Source organism: Suncus etruscus, chromosome 18 (assembly GCF_024139225.1).
Source record: "Suncus etruscus isolate mSunEtr1 chromosome 18, mSunEtr1.pri.cur, whole genome shotgun sequence".
In the NCBI taxonomy this organism is placed as follows: domain Eukaryota; kingdom Metazoa; phylum Chordata; class Mammalia; order Eulipotyphla; family Soricidae; genus Suncus; species Suncus etruscus.
Window position 1 is genome coordinate 49,849,117 of NC_064865.1, and position 9,440 is coordinate 49,858,556.

Here is a 9,440-nt window from a genome sequence, read left to right on the forward strand (position 1 = left end):
GTTATATATTAATGTTATCTAGAAATATCAATATTTGTGTATGAATATCATCCTTAAATACTAAATTATTAAAATATTGAAATAGTTAAAGTGTGGTTATAAAATGAAATAACTAATTAAAATAGTTAAACATTTATGTATTAATATTTATATATTGAATGTTATATATTAAACATTATATATTTATGTAGGCACATATTTTTAAAATGAGCATACAAAATTGAATTTCCAGTGCCTCTTGGGGGGGTGTCTGAGATTCTAGGTCACATGAACCCAGAGAGTACATCTCATCCAATGCTCAAAATGGTTCATGGCTGCCTTTCTCAGCCATTGGCTTACGTTGGTTCCATTCTGACCTTGTTTCCTTCCTCTACCCCCTCTCCACTGTCCTCTGGCTCTAGTTCTTCCCCTGGTCCTGTGTTGTGCCTTCTCTCCAATTCCAGCAGTGTTTACTTGTAGCCTTCTTGGAATCTCATTATCTGAGCCCTAGTTGAAAAACGCTGGGTTGGAAACTTGCTGCCCATCTTCCTGTAGATCTTAGGCAAGTTCAGAGCCCAGACTTTCCAGTCTTTGCCCTGCACTGCCTTGAAGCAGCTCCTCTGTACAAGCAGACTTGAGTCCAGAGTCCTGGAAACTGCTGTTGCCTCAATTCTCAGCTAATTGAAACTTCTCCATTTGTGGAAAGCGAGGCAAGGACATTGAACCTCTTGCAAGGACCTATGCAATGAGCACAAGCATGTCAGCATGCTCTGGACAGCCAAACAACCACGAATCACATGCCCAACAGTGTGGACCCCAAATCCAGCCTTTCCAGGGATCCCCAAATGAAACAGCAACCACAGCAATAGTAGTAGCAGCAACAGCAGCAGCAGCAGAGAAACACAAGTACCCCTGAAGGGCAACCTAATTACCCTCAGCCCACACAATTATGAGGCCCCCCCCAGAATGGTCAGGCAAGGGGGTTACCCTTCCAGGGAATTCTTGGCTTAAGTTCAAGCATGAAGAGAGAGTCAGGCCTTTGCCACTTAGAGGCTGTGAGACAGAAACAAATAGGGCAGCTTTGCTTGTCAAGGACAGACCTTTTGTGAAGGCTGTTGTGTGTCCGTCAGATTTGGGAAGCATGTGTGTGTGTGTGTGTGTGTGTGTGTGTGTGTGTGTGTGTTTGAGTGGAATTGTGCTACCAAATCTCCCTTCAGACCCTCCTTTCCACGCTGCCCGTCTCCCTACTGATAACTCTCTAAATAACAGGTGAGTGACTCCTGGCAGGCGGGAGATTGTCTGACCTCATTGTTTGCCTTTCCCCCTCTCTTTGTTCTTCACAAATAAAGGTTTTTTAATAAACTGAAAGGTCCTCCGCTCTTGCCTGATGATAAAATGAAAGGAACCAGTGAGGTATGGTACAACGTGGCAGCAAAAAAGCAGCCGCTCATCAGAAAATAACAAAGGTGCAAGTTAAAGATAAGGCGCCTGTCAGAGATTAATCCTGCCTGCCTGATTGTTTTCTTTAATACCAAAGCCTGCAACAGCAAGCGATAAGTTTGCTGAGTAATTTGGTTTGGGGTGAGGAAATAAAATTCAGGTAGGCCCCATAATTGATTTCCTTTTCTTTAGTTTTCTAAACATTAAACAACAACAACAACAACAAGAAGAAGAAGAAGCAACCTAGAGTGGGTGGGTTCCGCTCTTGCTTTCTCTTCCAGTGGTCCTGCCCACGCGATGCACCAGTCCAGAGCCCACCTTCTGCACGCCAAAAGTGGTCCAGAAGAGGGGAGATGGAAACAAGGAAAATTTCTGTCTCTTGGCCCAGAGGCAGAGCAACTGACCAAAAAATACTTCAGCTCTGGTCAAGGTTGTGTTCCTGCATCCGTGATCCTCCCAAAGAGATGCTGATGTCTTCTCAGAGATGATGCCAGGGGAAAAGGTGCAGGAACACAAGCCAGCAAGACCCAGAAGCTCTGAAAGACAAGAGCCAGGTACCCCCATTTGAGTATCCAGAAAGAACTATTCGGCCCAGCCCAGACTTGTCCCCCACAACTGAATGTGTGACCATCCACCCGCGGTGGCTGAAGCCTCACTGACTGATATTTGCCCTGCAGACAGGAGCCAACAGACAAGTAGACTGGATTGATGCACAGAACCAAGGTGCTGACCTTGGTTCTATCCTCCCCAAAACTGCCACCAGGAGTAAGACCTGAGTACAACTAAGTGTGGCTCATTAACAACACCCCCTCAGAAAAGGGGTGTAGTAGTAAATAATTAAAGATGGGGCTGGATGGAAGTGGATGCCATCCCAGGCCACGTGGCTCCGCAACCCCATCCAGCCCAGGTGAAAGGCGAAATCACTCACTCACAGGCAGGCTTCAGGAACCATCAGCTTTATTCATGCCCTATTCACCACATGTGTGTGGCCTATCTCATAACCTTTTAAGTAAGTATTCAGCCATTCTTAGCTACCCTGCATCTTAACTCCTTTCAGCCATCTTTCTTTGACCTCCATCCTGGTCAGAGACCAAAAGAGGCAAAGCACCTCAAGCCAGGGAGCGCAGCAGGGCCCAGAGACCCTAATCTTCTGGGTCAAAGGCTTTATATAACCTTCCAAGACCACTCCCGGGAATGGGAGGCGTCTTCCAGGTAAGGTTACACCTAATATCTGGTTCCCAAGACCCCTCCCAGAAATGAGTGGGTCTCAGGTAGCTACACCTAAATCCAGGGTGGAGTAACATTCACAGAATACAAAGCCTGTTTCATACCCCAAGCATGGGCAGCAGGGTGCCCACATCTTGAGCTTGCAGGCCCCATACATTCACTCTCTGCTCTAGTCCTGTATTCTTTCCTCTACCTCTGCACCCCTGACATCCACATCTTTACTCAATATTAGATACCAGGAAGAAGGTGCTCCAAGGAAGAGCCTTGAAGCTCTTCCTTCTGTGTATGGTGATGGGGGTAGCTCCTCCACCAGCTCTTAGAGTATGAACACAACCACACAAGGCCAGCTTCGCTCCATAGCCAGGGAACTGCCGGACCCCAAAAGAAGACTTGGAGATTGGGAGGTGGGGGTCCTAACATCCCTGGTTTCTTTGATCCTCAGGCAAAGGACCTTCTTGCACAGTTGCAAGATTCCCCAAAACTTTTTAAGGTCCCTTTGCTGCAAAATTGAATGAGGAATAACACCCCCCCTGGGAATTTGATATGAATCAGGGGTCCCAGATCCAGCAGGTCTTGATGGGTTTGGGGTAGAGACCAGGGGGTGCAAAAATGTGCCACAGTCCTGGGGAGCTATCCAGGAGCAAAGCTTTCCTATGACCCCCATTTCACCTCAGACTCATAGATTCAGCTGGAAAATCACAAAAGGAAACTTGGGGAGAGGTGGAGCCTCCCAGGTCACATGCCTGAAGGCAGTGCTACGGCAGCAGCCAGAGTCTTTTTTATTGTGACCAAATGAACAGCTTCCGGGTTGCTCATCTTACAGCTACTTTCTCATCTTCTCTATTATGGGAATGAGATGGGAAAAGAGCTTCCTGGTTCTCGCAGATATCTTGAACTTGAAAGCTACTGATGGAACCCTGCAAAGATGGGCAGCTTGCCCGCATCCTCAGTTACCCCCTTTCCAGGGTAGGGATGGGTGCCTGGGTGGCACTCCTCCCAGCCCCAAAAATGAGCTCAAAAGCTGCTTTGCAAATGTTCCTGTGCTTCCTGCTATACTGACTTAGAAGCCAGTTGAGGAGCTAATCAGAATTTCCCAATAATGCACCATGGCTCCTACATTTCAAGGCCCCAGTGATTGGCAAGGTGGGGCTGAGACCCCCAGGGTCCATCTCCAAGCTGACTGTGCTAGGAAGTATTCCCACTGGGAAGGTTAGCAAACTAGCTGTACCCCATGCCCTTCTCCTCCAATTGCTCTCCCATAAGCTCAATGATCCCCATTAGTGATAACCCTACCCCCAGTTTGACACTGATTCAGTATAATAATTGAGTGTCTTGGGCCAGAGAGATGACTCAGTTGAATGTATTTACACACATGTACCTGGTATGCAGAAGGTCTGGCTTCAGTCCCTAGCACTGCATGGTCCCTTAGCACATCAAATGGTCTCCCAAATACATTATTTTAAATTTAAATATTTTGGCAAAAAAAAACACATATTTATAAGCACTTGATATTACTCACTTTTTAGCTAAGGCCCAGAGAAGTGAGAAGATTTATTTTGAAGGGGTGGTTGTTGTTGACGGGTGGCACTGGGCCACACCCAAAGATTCCTGACAATGCTTAGGAGCCCAAACAATGTGCTGCGGATTGAACCAACATCAGTTGAAGTGGCCATATGCAAGATCTCACCTCCTGTACTATCTCTCCAGCTAAGAAGAAAAAGAGATTTGTTCAAGGTGCCCTAGCAGGCAAATTGGGGTTTGGACTTTGGGGTTTGAGTAGTGAGCAAGCTCTGGTGGAGGGTGAAAGTTTGATAGAAAACAATGTTGAGAGAGAGGGAAGGAGGAGAGTCATTTATTTAGAACCACGGAGATAGTACAGGCACTTGCCTTGCACATGGCCAACTGGGTTCAATCCCCAACACCCCCTACTGTACCTTAAGCTTGCCAGGAGTGATGCCTGAATGCAGAGCCAGAAGTAAACCCTTAGGACTGCTTGATGTAGCCCAAACAGAGAGACAGACAGACAGACAGACAGAGAATAAGATTCCTAGATAAATCTTCCTGATCCATAAGTTTTCAGGTTTGAAATACCTGGAGAGAAAGGCCAGATAAATCCCACACAGAAGTTCTCAAGATGGGTTGTTCCTTAGAATTCCTGTAAGAAAGGCTGAGGATGGAGCCAAGCCCTGACAAAAGGAATTCCAGTCTCTGCAGTTTTTCAGCCTCTGGAGAGGCATCAGACAAGCAGACTCATAGGCTCCACCCCCTGCAATTGAATCCAGCCTGGCTGATGACGCTGGTCATTCACTTCTGGAAGGTACTGCCCAGCCTGCCAGTGAGACCCACCTCATATCTAGATCACAAAAACCGGAATCACACAAAGCATGAGGCCTGCCTGGGTGATTTATCTAGAGAGGAGAACTACAGGGAGCAAAATAGGACAAAACTATTTCAACTCAAAGGCCTGGAAGACAAATGGATCCTGGTTAGTTTAACAAAGGCATGGACATGCCCAGCAGTGTGGCAATGAGAATATAAAAGCTGGAGAGAGCTTGTTCACCCAGCTTAGCTGGATGATCTAGAGCAAATCACAGCAGACTCCACGGCTCTAGAATTTTTTGATGTGTGTTTGAAATTCCAGGTGAATTCAGGTCTATACATTTGTACATCAGCCGATGATAACATGCAGCATGTCTTGAATATCCCACAAGAAAAGACACTCTTTCCTGCTTCGTTGGTATAGACAAAGATCCACTAATTTATGTTGATTTGGGAAGTTTGGTTATTTGAGGGACTCCTCAGTCTCAGGCTTAGGAAGTTTATGTGGATCTTTCCACGCAGAAGGTTCCTGAGCCTAAAAATTATGGAGATCACCCTCGTTTCCATTTAAGAACCTGTGTTTCTGGGGTCAGGTCAATAGCACAGTGGGTAGCATGTTTGCCTTGCACATGGCCAATCCCACTACCCATATTGTCCCCTAAGCCTGCCAGGAATAATATCTGAGTGCAGAGTTAAGAGTAGCCCCTGAACTTAGCCAGATATGTTACAAAGCAAGCATGCAAGCAAAGAAACAAATGAATCTGCATTTCTGACAAGGTCCTGGAGGCTGGAAGGCCTGAGAGAGACAGATGCAATGTGTCAGAGATATGGACCCCCTCACTGAGTTGCCGTCACAATCTTGTTCCCTTGTTGAGAACATGGGGTATGGAGGCATGCACTCTTCAATCTGTCTGAGAGCTCATCTGTATTGTTTCTGATTAAGTTTTGGTGAGTGTGGAAAACACTAACTGAATTAGTTTTAAGATCAATAGGCAACCATGGGGCGGTGATTTGCCATCTATGTGCCATATTCAGTCTGGGTAGAGAAGGGAAGGGAGCGACAAGCTGTAGATCTTTGCTGATACAATCAACATGGCTGCCTCCACACTATAATCTCAGATACATGAGTTTACCTCTTGGTTTCAGTTATCTCATTTGTAAAATGGAGAAAAGAATAACCTACCAGGAACTAAATGTATAATGTACGACGCATAATATAATGTATGTGTCATATAGATCCATGTAATAGTAATAGTATAACTTATAAATATACGATGCACCAGAGTTGTTGCACTAATTAGACATTTGGTTTCAAGTTCAGGGACATTCTTATCAGGGGACAGATGAGATGGGAACCATGACCTTCTCCCTGCAGAGTGTAAACCTTCTATTATGGTTAGTAAAGAACTCTCAGGGTCTGAGAACCTCCAGCCTCTGTCCCCTCCAAGCAGGCCTCATTGAATCTACCTCAGTATCTTCCTTCAAAGGAGCATCTAGGAAAGCATCAGAAACATGAAATTCAAAAAGGCTCAGACAAAAGGACCAGCGTAATCATGAGGTCGACATGCTGCACCCGAGAGAAAAGACGGCTAATTGAAGAATGAGAGTTTTCTTAACCAGTGCTAGCTGAGTAAAAATATAATTATCTTTGATTCATGAAGATTGCTACACTATGACTCATTTACCAAAACAGTTACTAGCAGAATTACATTTGGTACAGTGAGAAGACCACGTGGGAGCGAGGGCTGTAGGAAATACCAAATAGGTTTCCACTTGCTCCGTGGTACCTTGAAGGAGAATTTTCTTTGCTTGCCTGCACTTTGGAGGGGGTCTGTGGCTGTGTTCAGCAGCGCTTTAGATGATGAGGGGGGTCCAGAAGCCTTTCAGAGAGCCAGGAACAGAGAATGGACCAGCCCCTTACTGCCTCCTGGTGGGATTCAGCTCTCCCAGCCCTGGCTCAGTTCCAGTAGATGTAGTTTTTTTGCTACAGGCAATGCCGCGGCCCCCTCAATGCTGTGCCCTTGACTGTGATATGTATTGGGTTGATGTCTCTCTCCTCGGAGAGTATACATAGACCTGCCTGTGGGAAGCAATGTTTCACTGTTTATGAGGAGGTGGAAGGGGGGAGAGCACATTTTTCAACATTTATGTTTTCCCTTTAACTCCACGGTGCTTAGCAGATGGATCCAAAGAGCTATTGAACAATTCAAACAATTAGAGGACAATGAATGCCAAGTTAACTCTCTGATACAGCAAAGGAGATGCTAGGCACAGGGCTTCCCACATGTAAGACTCTTCTGCTAAAAAGCATCCTTGACTTAGGCTCAACTTGGAACCAAATCTGGTTACAGGAGGCGAGTGTCTATCAATGATAAGTGTGTCCCTATTTTCTAAAAATAGTGCTCAATGCCACAGAGAGCAGTAGAAAGGTGTATTTCTCACATAGCAGGAGAAGATCACAGCAAGAAGGAGTGGGGGGAAAAGGGGTGGAAAAAGGCACCAGCAAATAGCCCTGCAAGTATAAGAGTAATGAAAACAAATACTGCCTCCCAGGCTAATGAAGAGCATTTCAGAGCAGGTTGAGGGACTAACTGATACAAATGAGGATCATTATCTTCCTGGGCTCTCCTGTTCAGTGTAGGACAAGAGCTGGACAAATAGAAGGAGATGACCAGGGCTATAATGGTTGAATTATAACCTCACACCAGACCTGAGTCTCATTCCAAGAGGAGCCATTTTCAGCTCCAGTTCCAAAGCACTTGAGGGTCCGAAGATCATCATGAGTGATGCCTGGCTGTCCTGACTCTCAAAGAATGAATGTATTAAGAGCCTCCCACATCTCTTTTCTCCCAATATGCTTAAGTGCCTAGAAGCCAAAGATGAGTCCAGAGATAGTTCTCTCTCTGAATGAGATTGTCCATCATGCTGATTAATATTAAGGAACTCATACACATTGGGCATTCCATTAAGTGCTTCACATGCATTATTTCATTTGCTTTCATGCATGGGCTTAGGTGGAGAGGTATGATCAATACAACCCCCTTGTTAAGAGGCAAGGAGCAGAGAGACTCAGCCATTTTTGAGCAATTGGACTAAATCTAAAACATAAGTGGCATATCAGAGATTAAAATAGAATCTAGTTTCAATCAATTACTTCAATCCATGTGTATGGAGACAACAAAGATTAAAAGTTGCAACTGTAATTGAGAAGATAGGAGGGAAAGAATGATTTTCTGTAGAGAAAAGACTTGGGCATAGATCTGAGAAATATCTTGGTAGGAGCTGAAGAGATAGTGCATAAGTTATAAGACCTTACATATGGCCAACAACAGTTCAATTCCCAGCATGACATATGATCTCCCAAGCACCACCAGATGTGATCCCTGAGCCAGGTAGAAGCTTTGAACACCAGGTGTAATTCCCCTACCCCAAAGTAAAAAGAGAATGGGTGTCTGAAGATCTTTGTGCCACCCTGTTATTTGCAGCTTTTCAACTTGAATAGGGCCAGTAAAGACAATTTATCATTGACCTATCAATTTATCACTGAGCTATCAATCATGACATGGCAGCTAAATCTGAAAAAGACTTCCAGCATGGTAAGCACACGTGGCCAAAAATCTGGTGCTGGTTCTCCTCTGAATGCTCAGATTGAGCTGTCGGTCTGGGTTCGTGATTTTCCTTCTGTGGCCTTCCCACACCATTGTTTGGGCTTCCTCCAATATGTCAGCAGCCAAGGTCACAGATGAAAGCAACAGAAGCTACCAGCTCTTCCAAAGGCAACGTTTCATTTGGACAAACGGTTACTTTCACCATATTTTGTCTTGTAGGTCAAATCATACCTGAGTCCAGCCTCACTTCAGTAGAATGAGTGATAAAGAGGGAAAAGAGAAAGTGGGGACACAATTAATCAGGGCTAGAGAAGCAAGGAAGGGATAGGTCCATTGGACATGAGACAGAGACCTTATGCATTTGTTGGTTATTTGAAGGAGTTTTAATTTCACTCTTTGTATAGAAAGCCCTTAACCCCTGGCTTCTTTTTTAGTAATATACAGCATAAGCAGATATAATAAAATCACAGAAGTGGAGACTGTCTAGCTCAACTTTTAGGGACAGTGAGCTAAAATAATTTTTTTTTTCCAGAAGACATGATTTAGTGCATGAATTTAGAACAAGAAATAGGATTTAAGAAAGCATTTCAAGCAGAAAGTACATTGGAAAAGAAGCTCCCTAGTGCAGACATGTGTGTGTGTGTGTGTGTGTGTGTGTGTGTGTGTGTGTGTGTGTGTGTTTTGAAGCAGACTCTAAACAACAAGGCAATATTACTGGAACCTAATTTTATTGCAAATTGTGGCCAGGGTTCGCAAAGCTGATTCCAGATGGCTGTGGATGCTACACCAGGGAACTTTAGCATGATTCTCGAACTACCAATGATTTTTAAGAGCAGAATGGCTTGACCACATTTGTATGTTCGATAA